This window comes from Dasypus novemcinctus, chromosome 14, assembly GCF_030445035.2.
Source record: "Dasypus novemcinctus isolate mDasNov1 chromosome 14, mDasNov1.1.hap2, whole genome shotgun sequence".
In the NCBI taxonomy this organism is placed as follows: Eukaryota; Metazoa; Chordata; class Mammalia; order Cingulata; family Dasypodidae; genus Dasypus; species Dasypus novemcinctus.
In genome coordinates, this window is record NC_080686.1 from 45,313,675 (window position 1) to 45,332,589 (window position 18,915).

The following is an 18,915-nucleotide window of genomic DNA, read 5'->3' on the forward strand; positions in this document are numbered from 1 at the left end:
AAGAGTATACCAATAAGAAACCTCCCCTTCAAGAAATTCTAAAGGGAGTTCTGCAGGAAGAAAGGAAAAAACAGGAAAGGCAAAGTTGGAGGAGAGTATAAGACCAACAACAACAACAAAAAAGACAAAAAAAAAATATACAAACAAAATATGACAAACACAAATCCAATCAAAATATGGCTAACACAAATAATTCCTTGATAGTAATAACACTGAATGTCAATGGATTAAACTCACCTATCAAAAGATTCAGACTGGGACACTGGATAAGGAAATATGACCCATCCATATGCTGTCTACAAGAGACACATCTTAGACCCAGAGACGCATGGAGATTGAAAGTGAAAGGCTGGAAAACAATCATACAAGCTAACAATAACCAAAAAAAGGCAGGAGTAGCTATATTAATATCAGACAAAATAGACTTTAAATGTGAAACAACTGTGAGAGACAAAGAAGGATACTACATTTTAGTCAAAGGGAAAATCTGTCAAGAAGATCGAACAATCATAAATATCTATGCCCCTAACAAGGGTGCCTCTAAATACGTCAGGCAAACGCTGGAAAAACTAAGTGAAAGAATAGATACATCTACAATTATAGTGGGGGATTTTAATACACCACTATCAATTCTGGACAGAACATCTCAAAAGAGAATCACCAAAGACACAAAACATCTGAATAGTATATTAGAGGAGCTCGATCTAATAGACATATATAGATCGCTACACCCAAACACAGCAGGATATACATTTTTCTCAAGCGCACATGGATCATTCTCCAAGATAGATCATATGCTAGGCCACAAAGAAAGGCTGAACGAATTCAGAAAGATTGAAATCATACAAAACATTATCTCTGACCACAGTGGAGTCAAGCTGGAGATTTGCAAGGGAAAGAAGCCCAGATTTCACACCACGATTTGGAAATTAAACAACACACTCTTAGAAAAACAGTGGGTCAAAGAGGAAATCTCAAAAGAAATCAATGACTACCTTGAAACAAATGATAATGATAACACAACATACCAAAATTTATGGGATGCAGCAAAAGCAGTACTGAGAGGGAAGTTTATAGCCATAAATTCATATATCAAAAAAGAAGAAAGAGCAAAAATTGAAGAACTAACTGCACATTTGAAGGAATTAGAAAAACAACAACAAAGTAACCCAACAGGAAGAAGAAGGAAGGAAATAACAAAGATAAGAGCAGAACTAAATGAAATAGAAAATAAGAAAGCACTTGAACAGATAAACAAGACCAAGAGCTGGTTTTTTGAGAAGATTAACAAAATTGACAAACCTTTAGCAACACTAACAAAGAAAAAAAGAGAGAAGATGCAAATACACAAAATAAGAAATGAGAAAGGCGATATCACCACTGACCCCACAGAAATAAAGACTATCATAAGAGGATATTTTGAAAAACTATATTCCAACAAAAATGACAATCTAGAGGAAATGGACAAATTCCTAGAAACACATAAACAGCCCATATTGACAAAAGAAGATATTGATGATCTTAACAAACCAATCACAAGCAGAGAGATAGAATCAGTTATTAAAAATCTCCCAACTAAGAAGAGCCCAGGGCCAGATGGCTTCACAGGTGAATTCTATAAAACATTCCGGAAAGAACTGACACCAATCCTGCTGAAACTATTCCAAACCATCGAAACAGAAAGAACATTACCCAACTCCTTCTATGATGCCAACATTACCCTAGTACCAAAGCCAAACAAAGACATCACAAGAAAGGAAAATTACAGACCAATTTCTCTAATGAACCTAGACGCAAAAATACTTAACAAAATACTTGCTAATCGTATTCAACAACACATTAAACGAATTATACACCACGACCAAGTGGGATTCATCCCAGGTATGCAAGGATGGTTCAATATAAGAAAATCAATCAACGTAATACACCATATAAACAGATTGAAGGAAAAAAATCACATGATTATATCTATTGATGCAGAAAAAGCATTTGACAAAATACAGCACCCTTTCTTGATAAAAACACTCCAAATGATTGGAATACAAGGAAATTTTTTGAACATGATAAAGAGTATATATGAAAAACCTAAAGCCAATATTGTTTACAATGGAGAAATCCTAGACTCCTTCCCTCTAAACTCAGGAACAAGACAAGGATGCCCACTGTCGCCGCTCCTATTTAACATTGTCTTAGAAGTACTTGCTCGAGCACTGAGGCAAGAACCAGAAATAAAAGGCATTCAAATTGGAAAGGAAGAAGTCAAAATTTCATTATTTGCAGATGACATGATCCTATACATAGAAAACCCTGAGAGATCTACAACGAAGATTCTAGAACTCATAAATGAGTTTAGTAAAGTCGCAGGTTATAAGATCAATGCGCAAAAATCAGTAGCATTTCTGTACACCAATAATGAGCAAGATCAGGAGGAAATCAAGAAACAAATACCATTCACAATAGTAAATAAAAAAATCAAATACTTAGGAATAAATTTAACTAAAGAGGTAAAGAACTTATACACTGAGAACTATACAAGATTGTTCAAGGAAATCAAAGAAGACCTAAATAAATGGAAGACTATTCCTTGTTCATGGATAGGAAGACTGAACATTATTAAGATGTCTATCCTACCAAAATTGATCTACACATTCAATGCAATCCCAATAAAAATCAATGCAGCCTTCTTTAAGGAACTAGAAAAACTAACTATGAAATTTATTTGGAAAGGAAAGAGACCCCGAATAGCCAAAGACATACTGAAAAAGAAAAACGAAATTGGAGGAATCACACTACCTGACTTCAAAACATACTATAAAGCTACGGTGGTGAAAACAGCATGGTATTGGCATAAGGAGAGACATATAGACCAATGGAATCGAATTGAAAGCTCTGATATAGAACCTCACATATACAACCACATAATATTCGATAAAGCCACCAAACCCTCTCAACTGGGAGAGAGTGGCCTATTCAACAAATGGTGTCTGGAGAACTGGATAGCCATATGTAGAAGAATGAAAGAGGATTACCATCTCACACCTTATACAAAGATCAACTCAAGATGGATCAAAGACCTAAATATAAAAGCCAAGACCATAAAAACCTTAGAAAGCAGTGTAGGGAAACATCTACAGGACCTTGTAATAGGTAATGGATTTATGAATATCTCACCAAAAGCACGAGCAGCAAAAGAACTAATAGATAAATGGGACTTCCTCAAAATTAAAGCCTTCTGCACCTCAAAGGAGTTTGTCAAGAAAGTAAAAAGGGAGCCCACACAGTGGGAGAAAATATTTGGCAATCATATATCTGATAAGAAACTTATAACTTGCATATATAAAGAACTCCTACATCTTGAAAATAAAAAGATAAACAATCCATTTAAAAAATGGGAAAAAGACTTAAACAGACACTTCTCCGAAGAAGAAATACAAATGGCAAGAAAGCACATGAAAAAATGTTCCAAATCTCTAGCTATCAGGGAAATGCAAATCAAAACCACAATGAGATACCATCTTACACCCATAAGATTGGCAGCTATGAAAAAAACAGAAGAATACAAGTGCTGGAGAGGATGTGAAGGAAGGGGAACACTCATCCACTGCTGGTGGGAATGCAGAAGGATCCAACCATTCTGGAGAACAGTATGGCGGTTTCTCAAAAAACTAGCCATAGATTTGCCATATGACCCAGCAATACCACTGCTGGGAATATACCCAGCAGAACTGAAAACAAGAACACAAACCAATATATGTACACCAATGTTCATAGCAGCATTGTTCACTATTGCCAAAAGTTGGAATCAACCCAAATGCCCATCAACAGACGAGTGGATCAATAAAATGTGGTATATACACACAATGGAATACTACTCGGCTGTAAGAACAAACACACTACAAACACATGTGATAACATGGATGAATCTTGAGAACCTTATGTTGAGTGAAGCAACCCAGACATTGAAGGACAAATACTACATGACCTCAATGATATGAAATAAACAAGCTGCCCTAGATAGCAAGAGACTGAACGATAGGCTTGCAGGAAATCGGAGGGTGGAGGAAGGATATGAGCCGATGTCTGCAGGGGTGGAATTTAAGACGAGATGGTGGTAAGTATGAACACAAAGAAGAGATAAAAGGGGGGCAAGGGGTTGCCTTTGCTTGGGGCTTTGCGGGTTTGAGGGTGGCTGGGGAGGGACGGGTGGGTAACGTTGCCCAAAAGTGGGGGGAGGGAGGGGTAGCATACGAACCAGGAGAGGGTCAGGTGTTGGTGGAGAGTAAAATGCCGAGAAAATCATATCAAAATATAATAAAGAGGGTTACCTGTTTAGAATGCTCGGAGGGGAGGGTCTGATGCAGGACGGGCTCCTGGGGAATGTCTAAATGCTCATTCTGCCAGAGTGGGTGACACCATGGGGTAGAAACCCAAGTAGTGAGAGTGGGGGTGGACCCACATCCTGGGGAGGACTAATGCCATCCAATAGAGGGAACTGTATCCCTCGAGAGAAAGGGTGGCTCCCAGGGCATTGGGGCAGTTGAGCAAGTTAGGCCCTGAACACTATTCCATCTATCTCTGGAAGTGGCTCCTCAGGAAACGGAGGTTGGCTATCACTGAGGGCACTAAGGTGGAAGGGAAAATGGACGTTAAATGTGTGGAACCAAAGTAAATGGGGGGTAAGAGAGGAGTTTCTTGAGAGTACACAAGGATGGATATAAAACATGTAATATTACACCATAACATATAGGAGATGACAGACTGATAATGTAAACCATAATGTAAAACATAGGATAACTAAAAATGTAAAGAACTGTGTATCCTAAAGTATGCACCATAATGTAAATACAGATGTCACCTTGTTAGAAAGCTAATGTCTCAGACTCTGTACATCACTTTAAGTAAATATGATATGAATAGGGCGTAAGAGTATCACTGTGGAAGGGAAAAGGTTTTCTGGTGGATGTGTGGGAGTGCTGTATATTATATATATACATTGCTGTGGTCTAGGACTCCTGTGAAGAAAAGCTGAATAATTAGGGGGGGGGGGGGGGAAAAGAAAAAAATAGGATGTGGAATTTTTTCAAGTCAACATTCTTTATCTAAGTTCTTTATCTAACTTTATCCAAGTTCTTTATCTATCCTTTAAACTCATCGCTATATGCCATTCCCTAGTAAGGGACCATGACATTATATTGGGCTTCAAATTTCGGGGAGTTCTGGATCACAGAGTGTTTCAACAATGGCAATGGAGGGATACTGGTATGGGATACCAATGACAGATGATATATGACTGACAGGGAGCTGTACAGAACATATGTCCAGGGTGCATGGTAATGTTTGGATATACTCATAGTGGCAACAATTAAAAACCACAGTAGGGGGGGTACTGGGTTCCTGGCCAGTGGTGCTCTGTCATGGTCCCTAGGGGAGCAGCGACAGTCTCCCAGGTACAGTGGTGGGGACCGGGAGGGAGTGAGGGTTCAACAGTGAGCCCCTGATTCTAATGACTATGCTTGTGAGCTGATAAACCTAAAATAATAACAAGGCCTAGAGCAACTTTGTGCCTGGGAATTTCCTTCTGTCAGCCTTCATGTTACTCAAATGTGGCCAGTCTCGAAGCCAAACTCAGCATGTAAATGCAACGCCTTCCCCCCAGCGTGGGATATGACACCCGGGGATGAGCCTCCCTGGCAACGAGGGACCACTATCAACTACCAACTGATGATGCAACTGGAAAATGACCTTATACGGAAGGTTCAATGCGGATCAGCAGAATATCCATGTCTACATAAAATACCATGACTTTAAAATGCTGTTTGACCTAAAGTAAGGGGGAAATGGAAAGGAGAAATGAGTTTATATGGCTACGAGTTTCTAAAAAAGAGTCTGGAGGCTGGCAGAAGGTTTGCCCTCATGCACAACTGAGCAGAGTCAGAGAGACAGATAAAGCAGATACAACCCCCAGATATTGGTTCCTTTGAGGGCTAAAGAGACCCATGGGAGTTATGGTCATGGCCGATGGGGTTAACTACCAGGGCAGATGGCCCCTCTTTGGAAATGGTGTTTATGTGTGATGAATCTGGACTCAGATGGGATCTCCCTTCATAAGACTTTCATGCTGATGTGCTGGAGGTGCAGTTAATGTTGGGGTTTAAGATATATTTAGGGGATTTGAATCTCTGGACTGACAATGTGATAGCCAGATCCTGAGCCTCAACAGACTCCAGCACCTACAATCTGATTTATTGGACTTACCACACTCAGCTAAGATGGAGGTGAAGAAGGACAACCACCACACCATGGAGCCTAGAGTGATTACAACTGAAAATGGGAGGATTGCATCCAGCATCCAGGTGGAATCTGAGCCTCCTCTTGACATAAAGGTGCAATGGACACAACCAATCCAGTGTCCACATAGAAGAGGTGGCATTGGATTGGGAAAAGTGGACATAATGGACAAAGGGTATGGGGAAAGGCAGGAAGAGGTGAGAGGTGGAGGCGTCTTCGGGACATGGAGCTGCCCTGGATGGTGCTTCAGAGGTAATCACCGGACATTGTAAATCCTCACAGGGCCTACATGATGGAATAGAGGAGAGTATGGGCCATGATGTGAACCAATGTATATGAGGTGCAGAGGTGCCCAAAGATGTACTTGCCAAATCCAATGGATGTGTCATGATGATGGGAACGAGTGTTGTTGGGGGGGGGGGAGAGGGGGGGTGGGGGGGTGGGGTTGAATGGGACCTCACATATATATTTTTAATGTAATATTATTACAAAGTCAATAAAAAATAAAAAAATTAAAAAAAAAAAAACAAAAAAAACATACTACAAAGCTACAGTAGTGAAAACAGCATGATATTGGCATAAAGAGAGACACACAGACCAATGGAATCGAATTGAAAGTTCTGATATAGAACCTCATATATATAGCCATATAATATTCGATAAAACCACCAAACCCTCTCAACTGGGAGAGTATGGCCTATTCAACAAATGGTGCCTGGAGAACTGGATATCCATATGTAGAAGAATGAAAGAGGATTACCATCTCACATCTTATACAAAGATCAACTCAAGATGGATCAAAGACCTAAATATAAGAGCCAAGACCATAAAGACCTTGGAAAGCAGTGTAGGGAAACATCTACAGGACCTTGTAATAGGAAATGGCTTCATGAATATCACACCAAAAGCATGAGCAGCAAAAGAACAAATAGATAAATGGGAATTCCTCAAAATTAAAGCCTTCTGCACCTCAAAGGAATTTGTCAAGAAAGTAAAAAGGGAACCCACACAATGGGAGAAAATATTTGGCAACCATATATCTGATAAGAGACTTATAACTTGCATATATAAAGAATTCATATATCTTGAAAATAAAAAGATAAACAACCCATTTAAAAAGTGGGAAAAGGATTTAAACAGACACTTCTCCAAAGAAGAAATACAAATGGCTAAAAAGCACATGAAAAAATGCTCCAAATCTCTAGCTATCAGGGAAATGCAAATCAAAACTACAATGAGATACCATCTTACTCCCATAAGATTGGCAGCTATGAGAAAAACAGAAGAATACAAATGCTGGAGAGAATGTGAAGAAATGGGAACACACATCCACTGCTGGTGGGAATGCAGAAGGATCCAACCATTCTGGAGGACAGTTTGGCAGTTTCTCAAAAAACTAACTATAGATTTGCCATATGACCCAGCAATACCTCTGCTGGGTATATACCCAGCAGAACTGAAAACAAGGACACAAACTGATGTATGTACACCAATGTTCATAGCAGCATTGTTCACTATCGCCAAAAGCTGGAATCAACCCAAATGCCCATCAACAGATGAGGGGATCAATAAAATGTGGTATATACATACAATGGAATACTACTCGGCTGTAAGAACAAATACACTACAAACACACGTGATAACATGGATGAATCTTGAGAACCTTATGTCGCGTGAAACAACCCAGGCATTGAAGGACAAATACTACATGACCTCAATGATATGAAATAAGCAAGCTGCCTCAGAGAGCTAGAGAATGGAAGATAGGCTTACAGGAAATCGGGGGGTGGAGGAAGGATGTGAGCCGACGTCTGCAGGGGTGGAATCTTATGATGAGCTGGCGGTAAGTATAAGCACAAAGAAGAGATAAAATGGGGGCAAGGGGTTGCCTTTGGGTGGGGCTTTGCGGGTTTGAGGGGGGCTGGGGATGGGCAGATGGGTAATATTGCCCAAAATATTGGGGGGAGGGAGGAGCAACATATGAACATAGGAGAGTGTCAGGTGTTGGTTGAGAGTAAAATGCTGAGAAAATCGTATCAAAATATAATTAGGAGGGTTACCTGTTTAGGATGCTCGGAGGGGATGGTCTGATGCGGGACGGACTCCTGGGGAATGTCTGAATGCTCATTTTGCCAGAGTGGGTTGTACCATTGGGTAGAGACCCAAGTAGTGAGAGTGGGGGTGGACCCACATCCTGGGGAGGACTAATGCCATCAAAAAAGAGGGAACTGTATCTCTCGAGAGAAAGGGTGGCTCCCAGGGCATTAGGGCAGTTGAGCAAGTCAGGCCCTGAACACTGTTGCAAGTATCTCTGGACGTGGCTCCTTGGGAAATGGAGATTGGCTGTCGCTGTGGGTCCCAAGGTGAGGGGTAAATGGATGTTGAATGGATGGAACCAAGGTAAATGTGGGGGTCAGAGAGGAGTTTCGTGAGAGTACACAAGGATGGATATAAAACATGTAATATTACACCAAAAACATATAGGGGACGACAGACTAATAATGTAAACCATAATGGAAAACATAGGATAACCAAAAATTTAGAAAACTGTATATCCTAAAGTATGGACCACAATGTAAGCACAGATGTCACCTTGTTTGAAAGCTGTTGTCTCAGGGTCTGTACATCAGTTTAAGTAAATATGATATGAATAAGTTATAAGATTATTGCTGAGGAAGGGAAAAGGTTTTATGGTGGATGTGTGGGAGTACTATATATTGTATATATGAATTACTGTGATCTAAGGCTCTTGTGAAGAGAAGCTCAATATTAGGAAAAAAGAAAAGAAAAAGATAGGATGTAGAATTTTTCCAAATCGATACGTGTTCTAGATCTAACCTTTAAACTCATCGCTATATTCCATTTTACTAGTAAGGGAACCTGACATTATATTGGGCTTCACTTTTCAGGAAGTTTTGGATCACAGAGTGGTTCAACAATGGCAGCAGAGGAATACTGGTATGGGATGTTATTGACAGGCGATATATGGTTGACAGGGAGTTATACAGGGCATATGTCCAGGGTGCATGGTAATGTTTGGATATACTTATAGTGGAAACAATTAAAAACAACAGCTGGGGGGGTACTGGGTTCCTGGCCGGGGGTGCTCTGTCGTGGTCCCTAGGGGAGCAGCGGCAGTCCCCCAGGTGCAACGGTAAGGACCAGGAAGGAATGAGGGTCCAACAGTGAGCCCCTGATACTAATGACTATGCTTTTGAGCCTATACACCTGAAATAAGAACAAGGCCTAGAGCAGCACTGTGCCTAGGATTTTCCTCCTGACAGCCTTCATGTTACTCAAATGTGGCCAGTCTCGAAGCCAAACTCAGCATGTAATTGCAATGCATTCCCCCCAGTGTGGGAAAAGACACTCAGGGATGAGTCTCCCTGGCACCGAGGGATCACTACCAAATACCAGCTGATGATGCAACTAGAAAATGACCTTGAATTAAAGGTTCAACGCTGACCAGCAGAATACCCCTGTCTACATATAATAACAGGAGTTTAAAATGCTATTTGACCTAATGTGAGGGGGAAATGGAAAGGAGAAATGAGTTTATATGGCTATGAGGCTCTAAAAAAGAGTCTGGAGGTTGTCAGAAGGATTGCCCTTATGCACACCTGAGCAGAGTCTCAGAGACAGATAAAGTAGATACAACCCCAGGTATTGGTTCTTTTGAGGGCTAAAGAGACCCACGGGTTCTATGGTCATGGCAGATGGGGTTCACTGCCATGCCAGTTGGCCCTTCTTTGGAGCTGGTGTTTCTGCGTGATGGAACTGGACTCAGATGGGATCTCTTTTTACAAGACTTTCATGCTACTTTACTGGAATTGTAGTTGGTGCTGGGGTTTAAGATATATCTAAGGGATTTGAATCTCTGGACTGACAATATGATAGCCAGATCCTGAACCTCAACAGACTTAAACTCCTACACTCTGATTTATTGGACTTACCCCACTCAGCTAACATGGAGTTGAAGAAGGTCAACCATCACACCATGGAGCCTAGAGTGCCTACAACTGAAAGTAGGAGGATTGCATCCAGTATCCATGTGGAATCTAAGCCCCCTCTTGACATAGATGTGTAATGGACACAACCAATCCAAGGTCCACAGAGAAAATGTGGCATTGGTGTGGGAAAAGTGGCCATGGTGGCTGCTGGGTGCGGGGAATGGGAGGAAGGGATGAGATGTGGAGGCGTTTTTGGGACTTGGAGTTGTCCTGGGTGGTGCTTCACGGACAATTACTGGACATTGTAGATCCCCCCAGGGCCCACTGGATGGAATGTGGGAGAGCATGGGCTATGATGTGGACCATTGACCATGAGGTGCAGCGATGCCCAGAGATGTACTTACCAAATGCAATGGATGATGATGGGAGAGAGTGTTGCTGTGGGGGGAGTGGTGGGGTAGGGGTGGTGGGGTTGAATGGGACCTCATATTTTTTTAATGTAATATTTTAAAAAAATGAATAATAAAAAAAAAAGAAAGAAAACAGATGGGTCTTGGAGAATGACGGGATTATTGTAAATTTAATCAGGTGGTGGCTCAATTGCATCTGCTATTTCAAATGTAGTTTCATTACTCAGCAAATTATTACATCCCCTGGTATCTGATATGCAGCTAATGATCTGGCAAATGTGTTTTGCTCTATACATGTTAGTAAAGACCAAGACCACCAGAAGCAGTTTGCTTTCCGTTAGTAAGGCAAGCAGTGTACCTTCACTGTCCTACCTCATTAATTTCATCATTGGGGATCTTGATCTCCTTTTCTTTCTATAATATATCATGTGGTTTATTACATTATTGATAATATGATGATTGGACCTGGTGATCAGTAAGTAGCAATTACGTAGACATGTTGGTAAAAAATTTACTTGTCAAAGGGTGGGGAATAAATCCCACAAAAATTCAGGGACCTTCCACCTCAGTGAAAGTTTTAGGGATTAAAAGTTGTGGGGAATAGTAAGATATCCCTTCAAAGGTGAAAGATAAGTTATTGCATCTGGCCCCTCTTATAGCAAAAAAGAGCTCAATGCCAGCTCAATTCCTAGCTGGCCTCTTTGGATTTGGGAACCAATGTGTTATTCATTTGGGTGGGCCTCTCCGGTCTACTTTCTAAGTGACCTTAAAACTAACACATTTTTTGTAGGGTCCAGAACAAAAGAAAGTTCTAAAACAGATTGAGGCCTCCAGGCAAGCTTTTCTTCCACTTGGGCCATATGATCAAGCAGATCCAATAGGGCTTAAAGTGTCAGTGGAAGGTACATATGCTGTTTGGAGCCTTTGGCAGGCCCTTATAGGTGAATCATAGTGTAGAGCCTTAGCATTTTGGAGTCCCACCATCTTCTAAATGTAACTATCTTCTATTTGAGAAACAGTTTTGGGTTGCTACCTGGACTTAGTAGAGAATGAAAGATTAACCATGGGCCACCAAGTTACTATGCAACCTGAGCTGCCCATCATGAATTGGATGTTGTCTGACACACCAAACCGTAAAGTTATGTGTGACAGCAGACTCCATTATCAAATGCCAGTGGTATATATGACATCAGTCTCAAGCAGGCCCTGAAAGCACTAGCAAGCTCCATGAGGAAATGGCTCGAATGCCCATGGCTCCCATTCCTTCAACATTATCTCCTTTCTACTAACTAGCACCTATGACCACATGGGAAGTTTCCTAGGACCAGTTGCCTGAGGAAAAGAAAAATTGGGGACTGGCTTTGGGGTGGTTCTAAAAAATAAGCAGTAATTACCTTAAATTGAACAGCTGCAATCCTACAACCCCTTTCTGGGACTTCTTTAAAGGAAAATTCTACCAGGGGTCAGAACTTCAAGCAGTGTACCTAGTTGTTCACTTTGATTGGAATGAGGAATGACCAGAGATTTTTTGTTTGAGGTGTTGTGATTTCAGGTGATAAATACCTAATTAAAATAAAGAAAACAAGTAAATAAAATTTAGATTTGCATGGATCAAATTTGAAAATATATTAAAAATCATAAATTATGATTAATCCAATAATGTGTACTCAAGGACCAATAAAACATTAAAAATACATAATAATTTATATTTTTTCATTTTGGCAGCTTCAGTGGTAAAAGGGTCTCTTCCCCAATACCTGTGTCTGAAAAGAATCACAGAAAATTCAGATTGAGGTAGTTTGGTTCTTTTCTTCACTGAACCACATCGGGATTCAGAAAACACATTTCTAAGGCCTGGGGCATAGATCCACCCCCAATAGGAAGCTAGCTAGGGCCATCCTACAGAATCTTTTCCCTTGATAAAGAGAATGGCCTTCTTTTTCTAGAAGACAGAGGGAAGAAATGATGGGCAGGTGGATTGCATGGATAGGTTCCATACTTGTTGTAGCAGTTTGATATTGTTTATGAATTCCAAAAATAGATAAGGGATTATGTTTGTAAACTGCTGTGTCTGAGGTTTCACTTTTATTTTATTAAGTAATGATTAAGGCTTTGATTGTGTCACTCAGTAGGGCATTGAGTCCCTGCCCCTTGGTGGGTGGGGCCTCACAGATAAAAGAATGACAAAGGACAGAGCTGGAATTTTGATGCAAAGCCTAGGAAAGTAAAGACACAGAGAAAGAGGGTGCAAAGGAGTTTTGAGCTGGAGCCCAGGAAGTAAGCACATGGAGGAGTAGAGCAGCTGAGCCTGGAGAGAAATGAGCCCTGGACAAAGAGACAGAGTTGGTTGCCTGATAGTTTGCAGCTGACCTTGTGGAGAGAACAGGGCAGCTGAGCCCAGAAAGAAACAAGCCCCAGGAAGAGAGGAACCCAGGAAGCCTGAACCCTGGCAGACATCAGAAGCTGTCTTGCTCCAGCACATGGCAACAGACCTTGGTGAAGGAAGTAACTTATGCTTTAAGACCTGGTAAATGTAAGATTCTACCCCAAATAAATACTCTTTATAAAAGCCAACAGATTTCTGGTATTTTGCATCAGCACCTCTTTGACTGACTAATAAACTTATCAAACATAAAGTCACCAAAAAAGGCAGTAGTAGTTTTGAGGACTTTTTTTCATGCTTTTAGATACAGAATAAGGCACTTGATCTTGTTCTCTACTCTTTTCACTGTCTATAATATATCTTCTTAGGTTCAAATTAACACTTAAATTCATTCACAATTCTGTGCTAACACCCCATACTTTATCTCTAGATAAATGCATCTTTATACTAAAACTTCCCACTTGATATATTCCATAGACACCTCAAACTCATTTTCCATCCTCCCTTCTGTCATTCCATCTCCTAATATTATCACAAGCATTTAATCAATTTCTAAATCATGCAGGTTCCAATGCCATAATAATTATTAAAGCTGTCTTCTTCACATTCACATCATTCATCAGTTTATATTTGGATTAATAAAACGGGTATCTAAGCAATTTTTCTTTTTAAATATAGCCTGCCTCTAATGTACTGCTGTTAGAATACTTTCCAAACACAAATGGTTTTTTTTTTTTTTTTGCTTTTATAATGGGAATTTGTTAGGTTAAAAGCTTACATTTCTGAAGAGCAAAAATAGTTTGGATGTTTTGGTAAAGTGCAAAGATATTAAAATATTTTTAAGTTCTGACCCTTTCTCTCTAGCCGCCCCTAGTGTCTCCTCCCATCAATAAATAACCTGTGTTTGAGCCACATCAATTTCCTTGAAGTTCACTCATCAAAACATCTTTTTATGAATTTACTCGTCTCTTAAACTTGCTCTTTCTCCTTTGCCTAAAATTCCTTTCTCCAAATTTGTGGATGAAGAATCATCTTTAGAGTTTCATTTCCAATCTCACTTTGAATATCATTTTCTCCTGGACGCCTTTCTTTACTCTCAAAACTAGTGTTTTGCAAAACCAGGGACATCAGATAATTCTAAATGTTACAGAAATGAAAAAATAATAAGTTATAAATTCTTACTTACCTGAGTTAGAAAAAAAGATTATACACATCTAACCTGTCATCATGGTTATTACCCTCTCAGGCAAGTCTTCTTTAACTTGATTTCAGTCAATTATAAAAGAGTTATGCAAATAAGAGTGCAGATATATTCAGATACAGCAATGATTATATAGTTAGGGATGACTAATGATTCATGGCAGGAATCATTCTTCTTTAGGGTATGTGATCTTCCCCTACACACCCAAATACTTATTACTTTAAGTAAGTATTCTCCTCTGAAATGCAGATTCCTTAAATCAAACGTCATAACTGATTCATTGTTTTCATTCACCATTCTTGCTATATCATAGACTTTCAATAGTGTTTTATGAATAAATCAACAGATAATGGATGAATTTTAATTTAGATCAATAGCCAATCTAGTACTATTGCCATATTATATCTCCTTATAGATTATATTATTTAAGATGAATTTTTTCAGTCTCTTATTTCTTCAGGCACTATAAATTTGGCATGCCTTTTAAATGTCAAAGAATTGAATATTCTTTTTCAATATTACTAATATTGAATATTAGGTATTATGGTATGAGAACACCTACATTACTGCCTTTGAGCCTTAAAGGATAGTATGCATTTGAGCAGAAAAGACAAAATATGTCAAATGAATGCATAAGGCTAACACTGAAGCATTCTGGGCTGTTTTCCTTATCCACTGCCCTTTTGCTTGTGTAGGTCTATAGTTTTGGCAATGACGTCGGTACTTTTGTTTTTTAACTTAGATAAATCCTTGAACTGTCATTTCACTTTACTTGTTTTGTTTAACTGACCTTACTGCTGTCTGATTACTTTAACATACCAAAGCTTTTTTGCTTTCTGGAATTATGCTGCACATATAACTCTTCTCCTGTATATGGAAAATAGTGTTATATATTTTAAGTATGGGTAATAAGATCTGACACATTGCTAAATCACCCACAGGTAACCTGCTTCTTCACATGTTTATTAAAAAAGACATTTGGTTTGCTTCTGAACAGTATAGTCATCATGGAGAAAAATAATTTTCTTGCATTTAAAGCGAAAATTTCCTTCCTAAAGTAACTACCATCCATTCCCTTAAATGTTACATATTCCTGTTGCATTTCATATCATGTAATGACAGTGCTGAAACTTGACCAAAGTGCATATATGCAAAGTAATATATACCTCACCATGTTTCCTCTTTCTCACTCCCTTTCGTATACCTGAAGATTTGACAAAAATATAAAACACAGGGTAAAATCTATGCTTTCTTTTCAGTTTATTTGAATCAAAATGCATGTAGGCTGTATCATAAAAATCCAGTCTATGAGAAAGAAAGTTAAGTTACTTCAGGGGTTTACATTTCTAATAATTGTTGGTTGCTTTCCATTTATAAAAAAGAAAACAATATGAATCACAGGTAATGATACTATCTTTCACCCCTTTAAATATCCATTTTCCTTATTAATATTAAAATGAGGCAGAATCTAACACATTGCTAGTTCCAAATTGGATATGTAATCTGTAAATAAGAAAAGTATAGATTATTTAAATAACAAAATTATTAAAGTATTAGTATGTGTGCTGTACTTTTATTATAAATGCATAAATATATAATATTTTATATTAATGTTAATATATTTTATACAATTTTATATAAACTTTATAAGATATTTAATTAGTAAGTTTTTGATATTTAATTAGAAGAGAAGAAAAGCGCAGTATGAGGATTTGTTTGCTTGATTGTTCAGAAAAAATTACTACCTATTCACCAACCTAGTAGATTTTGTCTTCTTTATTGCTTGGATTTTGCAGTGTCTAACACCCTTTTTTATATAGGAGGCATTTCTGACCCTTTTTGGGGAAGGGAGTTTGTTTTCCAAATATAAATGCTGAAATTACCAGGTGTTTACTTCCCATCCTATTTTGTACCCTGAGCACAGGCGCATAACCCCATCCCAGCCTATAAGATCCGTCCACCTATAGCAATAGTTGGTGATGCAAAGAAGAACATGGTAATATCTACTCAGAAAGGCTGATTCAGTTATGCAATATCTGGATTTCAGAGAACAGAATCAGTAGTGTCAGCAACAACATGCAGGGCACAGAGCTGGCAGTGTTAGCAGCCATGACAGTGCCTAGAGTTCAGCAAAGGAAGGAGCGATTAAGTCAATGGACAGATTCTGGGGTAGAATTTTGGCTGAGGCTCTAGCCAGCCTGCTTTTTACCTTGGATGTTCAATTATAACCTACCTAAATGCATTTTCAATTTCTTGAGCCAGAATGTCTTTTTTCAGTTGCAAGTTAGAACCCCAAATATGAAACAAACATTTCTTTAAACAGGATCAACTTTTGCCAAAGAACTGAGATTTTGGCTCCATATTAACTTGGGACTGTATTTTATTTATTTTGGGGATGCAGTTTTTACAGTGGCTACTTCAGTGATTTAATCATATCTATTTAGGCATTGTTATTTTCTTATTAAAGCTCTTTTTTATGACAAAGTCATATCAAACATTTTCACATTGCATAGTAAAAATGTCCTGTTAAAATGTATATATATATCCTGTGTCTTCTTTGACTTTTTAGCTATCTGTAGTCAAATCTTAATTAAATATGAACAAAAAAGGTAAATCAATTACTTTTTTAGATTATAGCTTCTCTTCACAACACTTGATACAATTTATTTTAGAACAATTTGAGTACATTTTTTTCTGATGAGATAATGTATTTTGTCAATGACAAGTCAGGATATGAAATGGAAAGGCAATTAACAAACCAACTATCTTTGATTTGAATAAATAGAAAGTAGTTTTTAAAATAAGCATACTTTTTTTTTACTATTTTATATTTACTTTATTATATCAATATCCTGACTTCGATTTTTAAAGCTAGTAAACTCTTAAAGACCTGATGTCAAGCAATTTTTTTCGTGTGATGCAAAAGTTTTGTCAATAAGTAACAAATTATCAAATGATAAAAACAAGTCGAAAATGGTTTAAACAAATTAAATCACTTTAAAGTTAGAATTTTATTCAAAGAGAAAACACAATAGCAGTTAACAAATTCATTTGAAACCAAGTATATATTTTCCAGCATAAGGGGTACTGTGATTTAAGTGGAGGAAGGGAAAGACATATTTTTTCCTAGCTTAACATAAAAATAAAAATCAGCTGGGAGACATGAAGCTACCTTATCCATTCATTTCAACAATAAGGCACTTGTAGTATTTTCTATTTCCCTTTTTAGCCAATCTCTTCCCTTCTTCATTTTGAATCTCTGTTTTGGGAGGTTGACTCCTTCCCTCCTACTCTACCCTCCCTCCCCCCACACACAAATAACACATTTTATTTGTCACTTTTTAAAGGTTGAATTTTAAACAGATTCTTGGACTGGTGGCTCACCTCCATCAGCTCATTCAACTTTAGAAACTGTCTCATCTCCAGTCGCTTTTTTGGAACTAGTACCTTCACCTTGAAGCTCCATGAGTTTTCCCAATTCAAACTTGGGCTTCTTCAGCACTTTTACTTTTCTAATGAACACATAATATAGAGGACAGTTAGATGGGCAAGGCTTTTCTATGTCTTTACCAATGCTATGTGGAATAAATTTATTGACCACTTCTTTCAATTTATTTGTCTGCCCCTCTTGGGTCATGATTTCTATCATCTTTTTCTGGATTTGGCAGCCTGTTGGTGCTGGGCATAAAAGGTCTTCCAAATCTGACTGTTGTGTTTTTCAGTAAAACCAACACTGAGCAAATGAAGCAAATAACCATTGGAAGCTTTGACATCAACATGTGCTTCCAATTTGGTCTGCCAATTTTTGACCATGGGGAACATTTTGTCATGAGTAAGATTCATTTCTTGGAAGTTGTTAGGCAAGTTTTGCTCTGCACATACTCAGTAATTAGTTTGAATTTTGTTAGTTTGCAACTTCATCATTCTGTAGGTGAGGAAAGCTCACTTCAAAAACACCACACTTAAGGCCATCAGATGCAATTTTGGTTCCCTGAGTCCTTGTAACCAGTGTTTTCCCAATATTTCTTATATTGAAAATTGCTGGTGCTTTCACATTATACAAGTCCTTCTTAGGATATGAATTGACTCCATCCCAGACACTTTAGGACCTCACATGACCCTATTAGGAGTCCCCAGTTTCCACGGGGCCCAAGGTGATGGGGGTGCAAGGTTCTAGTGAGATAGGAGTAGACAGTGCTTTCCAAAACACCAGATCTGGGAGCAGCACCAAATACTGGAGGGTTTTAAGAAGTCCCAAAGTCTAAAATCCAGAACATGTCTGCCCCAGGTCATGGCAGCATTCTGGCTCAAACTGGCATGTACCAGGCTCAAGAGGTCAGGGGAAGGAGACAATCTGCCCCGATGCAGCACCCAGATTGGCTGGGCAGTGGTCCCAAGTACACCAACCTCACAGGGCCCATGCCGTCCAACTGGTATTGGTGCCATCCTGCTCTTGCCAGGACCTAAAACTTGCCAGTGGGTTCTAGCTGGGCCCCAAAGAGTGGGGATCAGAGGCAGACTTTTAAGAATTACGTCAGTAAACTCCTTTGCTTTCTTTATCTGATTGATTTGGCCAATGGGAAACCCTAGCAGCAGCTCAAGGGGGTAAAAAGGGAATGAGGTTATATTTATTCCAGAATATATCAGTAAGGGTTCTCAAGGGAAAAAGAACTGAAAGGAGAC

At 38.8% G+C, this 18,915-nt stretch overlaps 1 pseudogene; it reads right to left on the reverse strand.

Moving 5' to 3' along the window:
• Positions 1-17,587: 17,587 nt before the first annotated feature.
• LOC101412655 (small ribosomal subunit protein eS1 pseudogene) lies at positions 17,588-18,653 on the reverse strand (annotated as a pseudogene).
• Positions 18,654-18,915: the final 262 nt, after the last annotated feature.